The sequence below is a fragment of the Amborella trichopoda genome, chromosome 9 (genome assembly GCF_054954075.1).
Source record: "Amborella trichopoda isolate Santa Cruz 75 chromosome 9, AtrichopodaSantaCruz75HAP2 v2.0, whole genome shotgun sequence".
Taxonomy (NCBI): domain Eukaryota; kingdom Viridiplantae; phylum Streptophyta; class Magnoliopsida; order Amborellales; family Amborellaceae; genus Amborella; species Amborella trichopoda.
In genome coordinates, this window is record NC_142344.1 from 48078357 (window position 1) to 48097020 (window position 18664).

The following is an 18664-nucleotide window of genomic DNA, read 5'->3' on the forward strand; positions in this document are numbered from 1 at the left end:
CCACAACAGGAAGGATCTTGAAGGCACGGCCAGTACAAAGAAGCAGAGACTGGCGTGTCTCTCCTTTGTCCATGTACCCACCTAACCCTCTCCACACCATCCCTCTCTCTTTCCCCTCCCTTCTTTCATCTCAAACCACAGGCATGGCACATCTCTCTCTCTAGAGGATGACTCTGCCCAATAGATTTCCATGGTGTCTCTCCCCCAAGAAGATAACTTCCCGGAACAGGAATCTTTTATGGGAATGAAGCCTCTGTTTATTCTTGTTGGAAATTTTGAATCCCAATGGCAACGAATGCTGGAAAAGGATAGATGGGATGGAAAATAATTGTTCGGAAAAGATGTTTGAGAGAGAAAGAGGGTGGTAGAAAAGGGGAACTTCGGGGGCCGGGTTAGAGAGAGTGACATAGGATTTTTATTTGTTTTTTAATTTTTTTGAGTTTTTAATTGTTATTATTCTTTTTTTAATGTATCCCCGAGCTGTACACAACTCGATGGGTACTCGGCCAAAGACTGATTGGACTTGGTCGAGTCCCGATACACTACACTGGTAATTGTGCTTTTCAGCAACCATGAGCTTTGAATACTTCAAAAGGTAATAATTCAAGATGGGAAAAGTGGACAAGGAAACTAAGATTGGTCGAGGGAAGCTAGCTATACTTTATGAAGACCTTGCTTGCATCGTTATTATTTCAACATCCAAGTAGATGATTAGTTATTTTCATAAAGGTAGCCTAAGTTATTTTGACTGCATCTTCGGATCATGGGGAATTAAATAGACACCCAAACGATGTGGGTATCAGGTAAGAAATGGCAAGCATAACTGTGTTGATCCGACTTTTCGCCCATGGGGAGAGCTTGATACCAGGTTGAAAATGGTTGCCAATCGATAGTGTCAGAATGGCACCCCGCAATCGCGTCCACCGTGCTTCCATCTTCCCCTTTCAACTTCACCTGGTAGATTCTTCCTTCTCCGATTTAGTGGCAATAGTACCCAGCATAAGGATAAGGCATGTTATGGCACAATGTGGAGCTTGCCTTAGTAGGCACTGTCTGCACTTTCGTTGCAGTATAAGCTTGGAGCACAGAATCCTTGTTGATACAAGTGCGGAGGAACGTAATGTTAGGGTCCTGAACAGAGGGGGTAGCGTAATCTATCATGGCCTCTAAAGATGTGAGGCATTTCTCCAGGGCTTCCAATAATTCGCACCATGTTAGGGTAACACCAACTTCTACGGCCTCACTAGAAGCAGGAGGAAACGAAAAGTGCTGTAAGATGCGTGGGAGCTCAGCAGACGAGAAAGGTATGGCATCTGCATCCTCACGAGAAAGGAAAGGAGAGGCACAGCTGAATTCCGACTTGCGAAAGTAGAGAATTTTGTTCATTCCAATTTTGAGGTCCTTTTCTAAGAAGAGGGTGGTTTCTCGTGGATCGCGATTCTCTTGAGAAACGTCGGAGTATAGGAAGCGAGGGTCATGATTGCCCGAACCCATACACAGCAGTCCTGATGGCACGGGGCGAAAGCGGGCGCGAATAGCATCAGGCATTGGAGTGTTGGGGAGTGCCTGGGCCCAGTACCTCTCTAGTGTCGCCGCAACATGGTAATGGCTAACCCTTGCCTACATGCAACATTTAACAAGTGAGTGAAGATCAGGACTCCCGCTATTGGAAAAACTTTCCATATCTGAAGGATTACTGCTTGTTATCTTTTGTTTTTTTTGGGTAATTAGATTATTACTGATGAGAAGTGAAAAACATTTATACGCATAAAGTGTATCCACTCAAAAGCTCGCCATTTTTGTGCTAAGTGGAGGCACAACAATTACTGATACTTGATAATTAGTGCACTTTTGGTAACGTCGAAAGTATTTTTATATAAAAAAACTCCCTCATAGAAGTTTTTACACATCGTAGCAATCAATTGTGTGAAACAACTCTTACATTTAATCACATAGGATAGTTCTTTCATGTAAAAATACTTTTACAAAAACATTTATAAGCCTACAAAATGTGCCCATTAAGAGAGCAATGGGAATAGATATTAGTAGATGTCCCATAGTGTATAGTACACAACATGCTTTTTTTCAAAAGATTTTGTGAATGCTGTGACAACATATCAGAAAGAGAAGTAGGGCAAATGGTAGATGGAGCCTCCCCATGATTATACAAAAGCAAAAAGGATGGTGGTTTTGTATTGTGGTGGAGTGAGGGATTCCATTTATACAGGAGGGGTATATTAAACATAGGCAATGTGCCATAGAGAGAGAAAGCTTGTTCAGTGCATGTTGGACATGCGGCCATTGACCTCTCTCTCTCTAACGTGGTGAATCCAATGGTTGGTACGAGAACTGCTTTCCAAGTATGCAAATAAGCCATGATCCAACGATCATTAAAAGGAGTGGTGCATGGGGATCTTCGCTGACCAATGAAACGACGACTTCTCTCTTCAAGATTTTGAAGTTGGTGAGTGTAGTAAATTTTGGATGCTACATTACAAATAACGTAGTAAAAAACTTTATGTTGATTCATTGGAATAAGCACAAAATAAATGATTTCATTGAAAAATATGTTAATGGAATGGGATCAATGAAGCCTAGTTATTAGATGTGAAACTGGACGACTTGAATTGTGTAATAAAGTTTAAAAAAATTTATTTTGGACTTTATATCTAGTAATACATTCGGCCACCCAATTCCACTGCTAGCGATTAACAATATTTTTGACCTCGTTGTTCAAAAAGAACAGTTGGAAATGTGGACTCGGACTGACTACTCCGCCTATGCCCCAACCGAGTACTAGTCCAGTCTGAGTAACTCGGCCCAAGTACGTATGAGTAGTGTACCATCCGAAAATTATTAAAAGATAAAAAACTATAAAAATATAAAAAATAGGAAAAATATATTTAAATAAAATGTAACAAAATAAACTAATTTTTGCTTAAAAAGCAACAAAAAATAGATTTTAAAAAATGAGTTTATGATCGGGGGCATTTTTTGAAATTTTATAAAAAATATGGAAAAACGTAAAAATCGGCATTCATGGCCAAAATACTTTCATATCTTTTCAAAATGATAGAAACTATAAATAAAGGTATGACAAATATATTTCTTATTTTTTTAGGACTTTTTATAGAAAAAAGCATATATAAAGTTGCAACTTTAAAATATACTATCAAAGATGCACATTAAAAATCCATCTGAAAAGGTTGTTTTAATGTTGAAAACCCTTCTAATTGATCACATCAAGATCGAGATGTATGAATATGAAAAAAAAAAGATTTTGAGTCCTAAAAATAGTGCATCTTGCAAAACATTATCTACACCATCCATTTTTTAGATTTTTATATGTTTATAAATCTACTTGATTTTAATCATTTTTTTAAAAAAATTAATTAGATACGAGAATAGATTTTCACATAATCCTAAGAAATTTTTCACCAAAATTATATATTGTGATAAAATTTGGAAGTGCACCTTAATTGGATTGTTTAAGGTTGCAACCTTTAAAAAATCATTCATTTTTTTTATATATTTTTCTAGCTTTTTTTAAAAATCCCTTAGTTAGACCTCCAACTTGGGACGACTCGGGCTCGGAAAGGGCCCGAGCCCGAATGACTAGGTCGAGTGGAAACTACTCAGCCGATTTTGCCACTAAATTTCTATTGGAATTGAAATACCGAGAATATTATTAGTCATCCATTTTAAGTTTATTTATTTCAATTTGACGTGGAGAGGTCTTATTTTGTAGTATCTAGGATTTTATTTATTAAATGCCGTTTCCTTGCTCATATGGGCTCTAATACATGCTTTTCTTTGGCTTATTTTTAGATTGAATAAACTTTGACTGTGTGAACTTTTTGCAACTATTATACGGTAGTCTAGTTTTGTCATGTCAAAATCCATTGAAAACTAGCCCAACAGATACATTCGATATATTATGCTTCAAATATTTTCATAAATGTTAATGCAGTCTGCCAATACAATAAAATAAAATAATATTTATTTCCATTTCAATGTCAAATAACTTAGAGGATTTTTAAGAAAAAATATACAATAATACCATTCATCTTTTATGCAAGGACCCATGATTGTTGTATGTGAACTCAGAATGCGGGAAATTTTATATTGACCAGTGTCAATATCCAAAAGAAATTTTTTTAAACTTTGTATTATACTTAGGTTGTCAGATTTCATATCTTAAGGCTGTGACCTCTTTGTGCTAAAGCAAGTTGTCTTATAGTACACAAATCCTGTTTTCTAAAGCTGAACGGTTTTTGTTACACATCCGAACTAAGGCATTTTATTCCTCCTTAAGATGCATTACCGAGAGAGAGATGCTCCTTTGAAATATGCACTTGGTCTTTAAAAAAAAAAAAACCTAAACAAGAAAAAACAAATCAAATGAGCCAAATTCACCCTTTTGGGTTTTATTTCATCTCTAGTGATATCCTTCGTAGGACAACTACATATGGTGTGTTAATAACATTTGATTTCAATTTTTGCAAGCAAAAAATCTTTATCTAATCAATTTTACTAATTTGCAATGGATAAATGAAGAAAAGCGAATTAAATGGGTATTATATTGCAAGCACACCACACTTTGTTGTTAAGACAACTTCTTCTTTGATGTTATTGAGAGATCTTAGTTTAGTTCACAAACTTGTTGCTCTTGTTATTTCTCAATTCATTTTAGAATGTTGTTTGTTGTCCAAAATGCCTTAGCTTGGAAACATGGAAATCATGTCCCCTTTTTTTCCTTTTTTTTTTTTTTTTTTTTTTTTTTTTCACCATTCTAAATTTCATAAAAAGTGCTGTTATAATTATGGGGTAAGTGCTCTTGTTGCGGGGTAAGTGCTCTTGTTGCCTAGATTGGGATTAATCTCACACGAACACTTGACAAAGCTACTCTTTCGTAAAAGCAATATGGGATACATCAAATTTTCATTTTCAAGCTTATAATTGGCTTTTATGATGAATATAACCTCGTACTATTTTTTCAACTTAGATGAGGATGAAGTCCATATTTTATACGCGTTGTGATGCCTATATGTGAGGTTTTTGTTAAGGGATTTTATACCATTATTCTTTCTTATAAAGAGGTCACAATTGCTAGTAGCCATTAAATGTCAAATTAAATGATTTAGATTGAGACATAAAGTCCGAGAAAATGTTTTTTTACCTGGGCGTCTAATCAATAACACACTTCCAACTACCAAATTTTAAATCGCTAGACAATACTTAGTGTGAGATCTTTGTGTTACAAGTAAATGGTCCCTTTGTATACTTTTCATTCTACTAAAATATAGCTTGTGAAATCAATGTGATAATGCATTTCGTATGCAAGCAATTCTGTTTGCACTCGTTTCGAGTTTTGACCTAGGGCCTTTGATTTTTACTCAAACAACTAGTACATTATCATGCCAATAGATTTTATACTCCCCGTTGAGATTGTCCATTTATTCGTCGGGTAAACCCCAAAAAGGGAGTAATGTTGGGAATTCAAATTTTTGGGATACAGCTTCTTCACAATTGAGTAACCTAAATAAAAAAAAAGGGGTAAGCAAATTAAGCTGTCATAAGCATTTGAAAAAAATTTCTCAAGATCGAATTGAGATTGTCCAATCTTTGAATCGTGTGATGTAGGTGTCAAAAAACTAAAAATTCAAACTATTCTTACCTAAATAACTATCTACTTTATTTATTTTTCCTATACTTAGAGAGCTCAAATTGCAAACTTTTCTCTCTTTTTTTATTTGCTAAGGTTATTCAATGGTGAAGAATGTTGGGTTTATGTGGCCTTCAAAATACTAGATTCGATATGCTAGGCCGTCCAAGTTTAAAAAAACCCAAATACCTGGGCATAGGTATCTACCAAGAAGGGTTTAGTGGGTTAGCCTTTGATGAAGTCGGAGTATGCCTACATGAAATTCAAGGGCCCGTGTGGCCCTTGCTTGTGATGGAAAGCCTTTAGAGACAGAGCTAAAATCTCATCGTTATATCATCACACGGTACGTATATAGCTAACCGTTTTGAAATTCGCCAAAGAGAGTGAAGCATATACATATGTGAGAGATTACCCCTATGCACCATAGAGTCATGGTTGCATCATGGTCTTGAGGACCATGACTTTTTTGTCTCTAGGGGAAAACCTGAAATCCATTAACTGAGATTGTATCGTCTAGTCTATTGGCTGACTTTAGTGATCCAATAATGAGCCCCTACAGTGGACTGTGAGTCATGGGAACTGCTGGGTTCATTTGAGAAAGCTAGGTGGATCGTGGTCCGAAGTTGAAAGTGGAGTGCACCCGTATATTGATAAATTCTTATATATAATGGATCCAATTCTCATCAAAATTAATTAATTTTATTATATATTATTTTTAGAATGTTTATTTGAATTTTTGTGAATCTTCTGATATTTTATTTTATTCCGTGATGGTTATCCTTTGTTTGTTGGCTTATCGTTTGGGTATAGCTAAGTTAGAAGATAAAGTTGAATATTTGAAATATTTAGTAAAGCTTTGAATCAAGAATAATTGATCCAAGAAATAAGGATTGGCTATACTAAAATAGAAAATAAGATATATTTTTTTTTTATTTAAGGATTTGATGGGAATAGATTTAAGAAATGGAGAACAAGGCTCTAGCATATCTCTTTGCATCTTAATAGTTGATCAAAGAGATGAATGACTCAAATCTCTCGCCCCAGAAGTCACCTTAGATCGACAGTTAAGATTTGACCCTACGAATTGAAGCAAACCCCAACGCATAGAAAATCTATAAAAAAAAATTCTCTGACATCATAAAATCTCTATTTTTTCTTCTCTCTTTAAGGGTTTATCTCTCTCTCTCTCTCTTTCGTTTCTAGGTGACACGCCCAAGCTAAGGTTAGCTTGTGTTGGTTTGATTTTTGAGTAGAAAAGTGGTGATTTGATTTTTGGATAGCAAAGGAGAGGATCCCCTTGCTAGTAGATCTCTCCCTCTCTCTTTGATATATCTCTCATCTCTCCAAACATCAAGCCAAAGGAACTTGAGAAAAACTAATCAAACCAAAGGAACTTGACCAAGACTAAGGCATTGAGGCTTTATGTAGTTTGTTTTAGATTGAGATCCATGCTCCAAAGATCAAGCCAAAGGGGCTTAAGAAAGACTATGGCATTGAGGCGCTTAAGTAAGACTAAGACATTGAGGCTTTAGGTCGTTGGTTTTAGATCGAGATTCATATGCCTTTGAGTGGGTTTTGCCATATGTAGGAGAATCAAGAGACTAATCATAGATCTCGATCACCACTGAAAAGAGGAGACTTGGTGTGGAGTATACTAAACCCGGTTGATATAATCTCTGGCAATTTTACTTCTTTAAATCTCTATTTGTGATTTGATCTTTCCTTCCCATAAAGCAATGAGTTAAGGTTTTTATTTAAGGAATTGTATTCAATAGTGAAAGCAAGTGTGAACCGGGTTTTTTTTATTTTATTTTATTTATTTCAAGAGTTATTTGTTTGAAATTGGACATTGTGAGTGGTCTTGCTGGTGTAAGAATAAAAAAATTTTAATTTATATACACCGTGCATGATCACATAGTCCAACTTTCAGAAGTTGTATACCAAAAATTTGAGTTCTTAAAACTTCTCGTGTATTGGGGTTTACCCTAGGGAGAAATGGACAGTCTCTAACGGGAGTATAAAATCTTGTGATGTACTTTGAAATTTAAAAAAATGCAGGCTCTTCAATCACAAACTAGAATCAAAGTACCCGTAGGTGTAACAATCAGGTTGTCAAGTCAACCGACCTAGGTCTGGGTCCAAGTTTATGTTTCTGACCTAGTGGGTCGAGTATGGTTCCAAATGACTTCGAATTAACGTAAGTTGCATTCAGGTGCGTTATGAACCCTATCCGGTTGGGTTCAAGTCACCTAGTAAGGTCGTTCAGAGTCTGGGTCAATACGGATGTGACCCAGCCTGTCGCCACCCCTAAGTAGAGACTTAAAATAATAAGCACGAACCTCTCTCACACAACTTACTTCTCAATAGCAATTAGTATGATCTGAGCTTATTTCACTATACCAATTAGGATGATCTCTTTTTGACAAGAAGAGGCACACTTTCTTTCCTTCTCTAATGTATATTGAAAATGTCAACATATTGGTCAAATCATATACGGATGTAATACCATGAACAAAATAAAGCACATTGAATTGCACCTAGTCGGCCTATCTCGTTCAAGGAACGAAGCTTATAGGTATTTCTGAAGATTTAAGAAATGCATCAGTGACCCGGATTGTGCCTCCAGATTTCTGATGCAATTAGTGGATTGGCGATGTGGTCTACTAGACCAAGAATTAAAAAACTCTGAAAAAATTAATTAGAGCCAGCTCTGGCCAATTGTTGGGATAGAGTTGAACCCAAACAACTAGTTTAGTAACTAAAAAAAGGAATGGTGGAGCTAGTTTGTATCAGTTCTCTGACAAAACCGACAGTTCTATTTGAGAATTGGTAAGAACCAGGCTCAACCGGCCATTTCATTAGGGGAATCGGTCGATTCTCGATATATTACGGGATCCGGAGTTCTGATCTGGATCACCTAGTTTTTACACAGATCTTCCCCAATGAAAGCCAATCAAACCCAAGAAAACATAGACAAAAATAAAGAAGAAAGGAATTTAGCACCAACTTAAGTAAAACTATGCAAAACATATTCATTAGAAAACCTTGCCTACATTGTGCTAATGGCAACCATAATAAGATTAGGATGAGTAATTTTCATTGCTTCCTGAAATCCTTGGAACTTAAACCCATACAAGGTGGGTATGAGGCAAGAAATGGCAAAGAAAACCATGATCCGGCTTCCTGCCAGGAGCGGGGCCAATCCACCAAAAGCTCGGAGAAGTCCAGGACTTAATGCCTGCATGGCACCCTGCAATTGCATTCACTATTCTACCATCTCCAACAGTGGCAATAGTAAAAAGCACAAGGATAGGGCATGTTATCGTACACTGCTGAGCTAGGCTTCGTATCCTTTCTCTCCACTTTCTTTGCAGTGTATGCTTGTAGAAATGAAGCATTGTTAATGATGGCATGGAGCATAGTAATGTTATGGCCCAGAGAAGAGGAGTTGGCACAGTCAATCATGGCCTCTAAAGAAGTCAGACACTTCTCCGTGCGCAAAAGATATCGGGCAAATGATATAGGGCATCGGATTGTTGTGGAATGTCAGTGCCCAATACCTCTCGGATGTCAGTGCCTAATACCTCTAGGATGTCGCCAATACGTGGTACTGGTTCATCATTCCCTACATATAACAAGTAAATCTTAACACATCAGACAGTACATGGTATAACATAGACAGCATGTTACATTGTTCAACTCAAAATATCCCATTTTACACAAACACAAGACACCAAACAATTGTCAATGGAGGCATATTAGAAATAATCCAAAAAAAAGGAAAATTGTAAAAATAACTATGATTTTGTGGATAAACCAATATTTGACACTGGAAAAGATAGATGACTAAAAGGAGAATCAGCAGGTGAAATTAGTTCAGTCGTCGAAAGCACTCATCGCAAAAATGCACATGTGGTGTATTCTAGGTTTGAGCATAGGCATTTTCAGCAAGGTTATATAGATGAAGTAATGCAGTTTCAACAAGTTTATCTAGTTAAACATATTACCTTTCTTCAAGATTTACAGTTTTATTACACATTCGTTGTGTTTTGATTAGTGCAATAACCCACAAACCCCAAGATCATATTTATAATATATGGATTGAAGAAGATTGCGTGAATAGCACAAAATTCATCTTAACTTATTACAAACCTCGAGGACGAGTTTTCTCCAACTAAAGGAGAATGATTGCCGATATGATAATGTTAAATTCATATTTTTATTTTATTATTTATTTTGATTTTCAGGTCTACTTGTAGTTTTTATTAGGTATTTTTTTGGAATTATATTTATTTAGGAATTAGGGTTACGTTTTATTGATTGTAGGAATGCTCATCTTTGAAAAATGTGAGAGTAGATAATTATGGTTTTTTCTTACAAAAAGGGTGGAATAGGACGTTGGAGAAGGGAAACCTATCCTTCATTAGTTGGGAACCCTATTGCCCTTGAGATCAACCAATGCCTAAACTAACTCAAGAACCAAGATGGAAATACATATTTATTAGGATATTTCATTATTAAGTCAAAATTTGTAGAATTAATATATGCAGATTTGGTTACTATAGTTTGTTTCATCAAATCATTCAGATAAATATTAGTCTCCCAATAATATTGCAAGGTGAATATTTGCATGTATTCTCTTTCAGTCTTATGCTCGTTGGGGGTAGTTCAATCTAACTTGCTCACTGGTGTTTTGGTCGCTCCTGATGGCCCTTCTATCCCCCATCTTCAGCGTGCTGATGATATTCTTTTGGTGGCTGAAAGACACTTCTGCCAAATCAGAACACTACGGCTTTTCATTAAATTCTTTGAAGTTTTATCTAGTGCTAAGGTGAATACGCATAAAACTTCTCTTATGGGCATTAACTGCATGGAAGAGGAGATTCTGGACTGGGCCTCCTAGCTGGGTTGCAAAGCTGATTCCTTGCAATTAACTACCTCAAAATTCCTCGCCATTAACTACCTCAAAATTCCTCTTTCTGATGATCAGCTATCCAATGCTCAATGGACTCCAGTTATTGAAAGTTTCCAATTTAAACTTGATGGATGGAAGTGCAGGTTCCTATCCCTTGGGGGAAGAGTTCATCAATGCCACTGGCAAATCTGCCCATCTATTTCTTTTCTCTTTTTAGAGTTCCACAAGTTGTTATTAAAATTCTTGAGAGACTGATGATAAACTTCTTATGAAGTGGATCACAAAACAAGAAGAAATTCCACTTGGTTAGCTAGCAGATTGTTTGTATGCCAAAAAATGAAGGCGCACTGGGTATCAGGAGGCTCAAATCAGTTAATGAGGCCTTACTCACTAGATGGTAGTGGAGGGCCTCAAGCTCTCATGGTCAATTATGTTTACAGGGAGTTATTGCCAAATATGGGTGGGACCAATGCTACATGATTCTTAAAAATGTCCCGAGAAATAGGTCTGCTTCTGTAGTATGGAATGGACCCAAGCACATAATTCCTTCAAGCACTTGCCAAAAGAGATTTTCGACTCCAACTTCTATACGCTTTTGGCCTTGAAGAAAAATAAATTTGTGAAGGACAACAGGTGGTCCCGCCACCTCCAGGCTGGGTGAAACTTAACTTCCATGGTTCTGGTAATATTATCTGGTCCTTTCATGGGACCTTGCCACCGTGTATTGCTAATGAAGCAGAGTTTTGGGCCCTCTATCATGGAACCAGTAAACTCGACGACTCCTTCCAAAAGATTCTCATCGAAAGAGACTCCCTCGATGTCATCAACTGGTGCTAGAATCCTACTTCTACCCCTTGGTAATGGACCCATCTTTGGGATGGTAGTGACAAAAGCCTATGCGGGAAGGAGGTCTCCTTTATTCATATTCATAGGGAAAGGCATGGGCGTGCTGACACTATTGCCAAAGGAGTAGGGTTGTAATTGTGCTTTCTTTTCTTATGTTCTTTGCTTTCCTTCCTCTATTACGTTTTCTTGTAATTTTTCATCCCATCCATGAAAAGTTGCATGTATTCAATAGTGGGAATTCGGCACCTAGCACTAGGAAGTTCTAGTGGATTTTAAAAGCACTGATCATGGATATCAAGTATTTGGTAGTAAATGCAGTTGTATGTTGTGGTTAATAGTTAGTTAAGTTATACGTACACACAACATCTTGAATAAAAAGAAGTTTGTTATCTCCCAAAAACTAGTTGGGAGTTTTTCTTTCATGATGATGTCATGCTCGAAGCCTTTTGCATTTCTTTTTCCTTTTTCCCAGTTTGTTTGCGATGCTTGATTCAACATGAAGGTGGTTGTAAGTAGTAATTTATTTTGAAGGGAAAATATTTCCATACCCCTTATTTTTAGGTTTCATATTTTTTTAATATCTTCACACCCCTTATTTTTTTTAATACACCCAAGATTTCAAAACATATCTTGAATCATAGAAAACTTAAGTTTTAACTCAAACAATTTGTTCAAAGACAACCATCTGTAAATCTCATCATTTCTCTCTCTTCACATGATATTCTCCTTATTGCTCTGTCTTTCTCTTTCCACTATGACACTCCCCAACTCCTTCTCTCTCTCATCGTATTACCTCTTTTTCTCTCTCTCTCCCTCCATGTATCTCACTCTCTCTCACATCCTATTTATCTCTCTTTCTCTCTATTCACCATGACTCTCCCTAATTCCTCTCTCTTTCTCACCATGACTCTCCCCAACTCCACCTTTACTCTTCATAATTTCTCTCTTTTTCTCTCTCCACCATAACTCTCTAATTTCTTTCTCTTTCTCACCATGACTCTCCCCAACTCCACCGTGACTATCCCTAATTTATCTCTCTTTCTCTCTCTCCACTTTCTTTCTCAATGACTCTCCCCAATTCCAGCTTGACTCTTCCTAATTTCTCTCTTTCTCACTTTCCACTGTGACTCACCCTAATTTTTCTCTCTCTCTCCACCATGACTCTTCCCAAACCCCTCTCTCTCACACATCGTATTACCCCAATCTCTCTCTCCTCCTCCATGTTTGTCATTCTCTGTCTTCGTGAAACACCTAACCTGAAAACCCTGACGTCTACAACTCTCGAAAACGACATTCTTGGAAACTTCGAACATCTGTAATGGCACTTCGAACCTCTGCAAATGGTAGGATAGAGAGAGACTATGTGGTTTGTGGTGCGAACCTCTACAAATGAAGCTCTTTATGGTTTGGATCCTCTGCAAATAAAGCTCTATGTAGTTTGAGTCCTTTGCAAATGGAGGTGCATGTGGTTTGGGCTGCGAAGATCTGCTCCCAAATGGAGCGCTAAGAGGTTTAGGGAGAGAAAGGTTGGGGAAACACAAGGAGAAAGAGGTTGGAAAACATAGAGAGGGGTTGAGGGACAGAGAAGTTGGGAAACACAAAGAAATGGGTGGGGAACAGGGAGAGAGAGTGGGGGTAAGAGAGAGAATAAGAGACAGAGAGAGAGTTGGGGGTGACGAGAAAGTGAGAAGGGATTTGGGGACAGTCATTGGGGGAGTGAGAATGAGATAAATTTGGGGAAGAGAGAGAAATAAAGGTTCAGAAAAGGGGTGCACTTTTACAAATTGTTTGGGTTTAAAAAGTAAAAAAATAAAGTGAGTAAAATTAGTTTTGGGGGTTAAAAGATATAAAACTTCAGTTTTCTATGATTCAAGATATGTTTTGAAATCTTGGGTGTATTGAAATATGAAACCTAAAAATAGGGAACGTGAAGATATTTTTCTTATTTTGAAAAAGGTTGTAAGGAGTAGTTATTGATCCATTGATGTGTCTGTTTGTGATGTTGTCGGCTTATGTAACCAACTTAGAGAGTAGGGTTGGCAAAGGGTATGGATTGGGCCAGGCCAGGTCTAGTTTCAGTTTGGCCCCATTCCTCTAAACTCCGGGCTTGGCCCTTAAAGGAAAATCAAGCCAAAAAAAATGAAAATTAAAGGCCAATCTAAAAGAGGAGAGATATTGAAGGCCTATGCATATTAATGGAAATTAAATATTGAAAAATCACCTAACTTCTCTACAATTACATTCTACACAGAAACCTATTTTTTGACTTTCCAAGGTCCGTGGGTTCCACTATTCGGCCCTTGGACCCGAAACTTAGGGCACATTTGAAAGGTATGAAAACTTTAGAGAGAGAAACTATCACAAATTTTAAGTTTAGATAGAGAAAGTATATTAAAAATGTAGAGAGAGACACTATATTAAATTGGAATAAATTTTTTTAGAGAGAAACTATATTAAATTGGAGTAATATTTTTTAGAGAGATAAACTATCTCAAAATTTTTAGAGAGAGAAACTACGTCAAATTTTAATTTCTTGAGAGAAAAATTATACTAAAATTTAGAGTAAGAAACTATATAAAATTTTAAAGAGAGAATGTACATGCAATTTTTTAAAGAGATAAACTATCTTGAATTTAAAGTTTGAGGTAGAGCATCATAAAACTTTAGAGAGAGAAAGTATATCAAATTTTAGAGAAAGTACCTAAAAATATTTAGAGATAGAAACTATCTCAAATTTTTTAGATAGAAAAACTATCTCAAATCTTAAGTTTGAGAGAGAGAGAGAGAGAGAGAGAGAAAATGTATTAATTTTTTAGAGATAGACACTATAACAAGTTTTAGAGAGAGAAACTACTTGAAATAATTTTAGAGCAAGAAACTACCTAAAAAATTTTAGAGAGAGAAACTATCCCAAATTTTAAATTATGAGGAAAGAAAGTATCTCAAATTTTAAATTTTAGAGAATAATAATAATATAAAATTTTAAAGAGAAAAACTACAACAAATTTTTGAGAAAGAAACTACATCGAATTTTAGAGAAAGTAGCTAAAATATTTTTGAGATAGAAACTATCCCCAAAAGTTTTAGAGAGACCTCAAATCTAAAGTTTCAAGAGAGGAAGTAGTCTTAAAATTTGAGAGAGAGAGAGAGAGAGAGAAACTATTTTAAATTTTATAATTAGAAACTACCAAAAAACTTTTAAAGAGAGAAATATCTCAATTACTTTAAAGAGAGAAACTATCTCAAATTTAAAATTTTTGAAAGAGAATGTATGTTGAAACTTTTGAGATAGAAATTATATCAAATTTTAGAAAGAGAAACTACCTAAAAGTTTTTAGAGAGAGAAATGTAAAACTTATGAAACCCTAAAGAGAGAAAGTGAAGAGAAGACCATGAATCATTCATTCCCCTCAACAATTAGTTTTACATATTAGTATATATATATATATAGTGGACCAAAATACCCTTGAGGGTAAAGAATGAACAAATAACCTATACAATATTATAAAAGACAATCTCATCCTTAACACCCTCTCTCAAGCTGAGCACGTGTCTTGTGCATCGAGAACTTGTATGTGGACTCATGGTATCTTGATCTAGTTAATGTTTTAGTGAACATGTCTGCCAGTTGATGGGATGAAAGAACAAAGGTCATTGAAATAGCACCTGATACAACCTTTTCTATGTGTTTAGTGTGAGCATGGAAGATAGGATTGGTGGCTAGGTGCATGGAACTTTGATTATCATAAGCTAGAATGGTTGGTTTAATTATGGAAACACCAATTTCTTTAAGGAGCATACGTAGCCAAGTAATTTTTGTCGCGACAATACTCATTGCTCTATATTCTGATTCTCTACTAGATTTAGATACTGGGGCATGTTTTTGCTACTCTAGGAAATCAAACTCTTTCCTAATAAGATACAGAATCCTGTAATAGACCTACAATCATTAGGGCACCCAGCCCAATCAGCATCAGAGTATGCTTTGAGGTCAGGTGAACTGGACGAAGCATAGAATAATCCATCATGTATAGAACCCGTAAAATACCTCAAAATCCGTTTTGTGGCTTCCATGAATTTACATACTATATTCACTGCATAAGCAATGTCAGGACGTGTAAATATAAGATAATGAAGACCACTAGCTGCATTTCTATACAAGGAAGGATTTGTAACAATTCCCCTTCTTCAAGCCTTAACTTCCTAATTACTTCAGTCGGGGTAAGAATAGAATTGCATCCCAACATCCTTGTTTTAGAGAGTAAGTCAGGAATATACTTATGTTGGGTGAGAACAAAGCCTTTTTCATTCTGATGAGTTTCGATCCCCAAAAATATTTTAGTACTCCAACATCCTTCATTTCAACGTTCAGTTTCAATTCTTTCTTAATATATTCAATGCCTTTAATATCATTTCCAGTGACAATGATGTCTTCCACATAAGTTAGAAGGATAACAATACCTGAAGATGATCTTTTAAGAAATAAAGAGTAGTCTGCCTTGCTTCTTTGAAAACCATTACAATGGAGTAGACAATTGAATTTCTCAAACCATGCCCCAAGAGCTTGTTTGAGTTCATAAATCACCCTTTTTAATTTGCAAATATGATGTGGTCGTAAGGGATCTTCAAATCATTTGGGTTGTTGCATGTACACTTCTTCTTTCAAATCACCATAAAGGAATGCATTTTTCACATCAAGTTGATGGAATTTTCAATTAAACATAGATGACAGAGCCAGGATTGATCGAATAGTGGTGCCTTCATAACTGGACCGAAAGTTTGATCATAATCAATGCCATATTCTTGACTAAAGCCCTTGGCCACTAGTCTGGACTTCAACCTTTATGTTCAAAGTTGTATCCAATAAACTCACACTCATAAGCCTTAGGAGAAAATTTATTTATTTGAGAAGAATAAATCTGTGAGAAGTATACACATCCAAATACCCAGAGAAAAGAGTAATTTGGTTTACTATAAAAGAGCTTTTGGAATGGAGATATGATGACAACATTGAGCTTGGCAATCTGTTAATGAGATATACACTGGCCAAAGGAATTGAGGTAAACCACTCGCATACATCATGGAAAGATTACTCTCAAACAACTTCACTTTGCTTAGTCGTTGATGCAAGGTTACAACGTCACTTTGCCCGTAGCCGGATTTGTTCCTATAGATCCCTCATCTTTTTCACATCTCAAACAACGTCACTTTGCTTAGTCGGTGATGCAAGGTTGAGCGTGTTGCTTTGGTTACAAGGTTCAGCATGTCGCAATAGGTTTAACGTTGCAAAATTTGTTTTGAGAAGTATTGCAAAGTTGAGCATCGTGGTTGCAAAGTTTGCATCAAGCAAGTTAGCTGCCAAAATTTCAGTTGCTAGCTGTTGCTTGAGATAACCTTTCCATAATCGGGTCATCCTATCCATACGCTTCAATAGAAGGTGATCATCACCACGGAATAGAGCCTCCACAATTGCTGATGTCAGTTGAGGTATTTCCTTTATGTTTAGTGATCTTGGATGATGATTAGTATTAAAAAAAAACGTGGACTGCATGTTAAGCTAAAAGTCTTGCAACTTTTCAAATTGAGTGTTTTTTGTGATTATTAAATGATATATTTTGTAAGAGATTTTTAAACTCTTGTGAGCCAAGGGATTTTGGCATGTATTGGATTCTTCTTTTTTACAGTCACAGTTTGCGTTGAACGGTTATGAATCCTATATTTCTAAGGTTTATTTTGTGAAGAAAACGAATCTCACAAGTGCGATTTTGAGCATTTAAGTCGTCGATAGTTTGATAATTTTCATTGGGATCTTCGATTAGTTCTAATTGAGGCAGTTTTTATTCTTTAATCGCTCTTGTTATCAATCAGGTCAGTTTTATAGTTCTTGTTATCTCTTTATAATGGCAAATTCATAAAATAACTTCAGCATGAAACTTATTATTGTTCTTTTGAATAGACTTAATTATCTTGTTTGGTCGAAAGCTGTTTCTCGTTCTCTCATTGAAAAATCTAAACTTGGATACATACCTAAGAAGAAAACCATGAGTCTTGATTTCAAAACCTTTGAAAAAAGTATTGAGAAATATCCATGGATGCTAATGAGAAATATGAAACAAAAAGGACTCAAAATAATGAGGGAGGTAGAGGCCTTAACTATTATCAGCAACCAAGTAGCAACAATGGTTCTTCTTCCACACAGGATTCTTCTTCTTCATTCTCGGACACAGGTAACCCTAATGTTTTCATGTCTTCTTGTGACAATATTCATTGGATAATAGACTCAGGGGCCACCGATCATATGACTAGTAACTTATATTGTATATCCAACTTCAAAAATAATGAAAGTATGAACCTTGTGTCTATTGCTAATGGTTCATTGATTCATTTTCATGGTGTTGGTAAGAACAATTTCTTCTCCAAGTCTCATAATTCTGAAGTTCTGTTTATGCCATCACTTTCCTCTAACTTGATGTATATTGGTAGAAATACTCAGAGCATGAATTACAACGTTATTTTTTCTCCCAACTCTGTGACTTTTCAAAACCGGGCTACAAGGAGGAAGATTAGTGAAGGAAGACTATCTTATGGGCTATATTTATTTAATCAGGAAGTACTTCTGAAACTCACCAAACTGGTTTAAAAGAAGAAGACTATGTCATGGCCGTGCCCCCCCCGGATCCCCCATTGCCCAGGTCTTCTCGTATCTCTCATCCTTTCTCTAGAATTCAAGATTTTTATACTTACGATGGAATTTCTTTTCCTGTTCAAAATCGTATTTCTTATGAAAATATCTCCCCTGGATATTTTGGTTTTTTGAGTTCTATTTCTAATTCTGGGCCAAGTAATTTTCAAAATGTTATTTCTCAACCTGTATAGAGGAAGGTCATGAAAGAGGAACTTCAAGCACTTGATAAGAACCATACTTGAGACATTGTCAAGCTACCTAAAGGGAATAAAGCAGTTGGATGTAAATGGATTTATAAAATCAAATATAGTAGTGATGGGTCTGTTGAGAGACATAAGGCAAAGTTGGTGGCCAAAGGATTTACCCAAACATATAGAGTGAACTATAAAGAGACTTTTGCACCAGTTGCCAAGATGAATATTGTTCGTGTTCTTTTGTCTATCGTAGTTAATTGTGGGTGTTCTTTGCATCAGATGGATGTTAAAATATCCTTCGTACATGGTGACCTTGAAGAAGAAGTCTATATGAGTCTTCCTCCATGTCATTCTAAAGA

At 36.1% G+C, this 18664-nt stretch overlaps 1 pseudogene; it reads right to left on the reverse strand.

Moving 5' to 3' along the window:
- Nucleotides 1-703: 703 nt before the first annotated feature.
- On the reverse strand, nucleotides 704-15500 carry LOC148780581 (BURP domain-containing protein 6-like; annotated as a pseudogene).
- Nucleotides 15501-18664: the final 3164 nt, after the last annotated feature.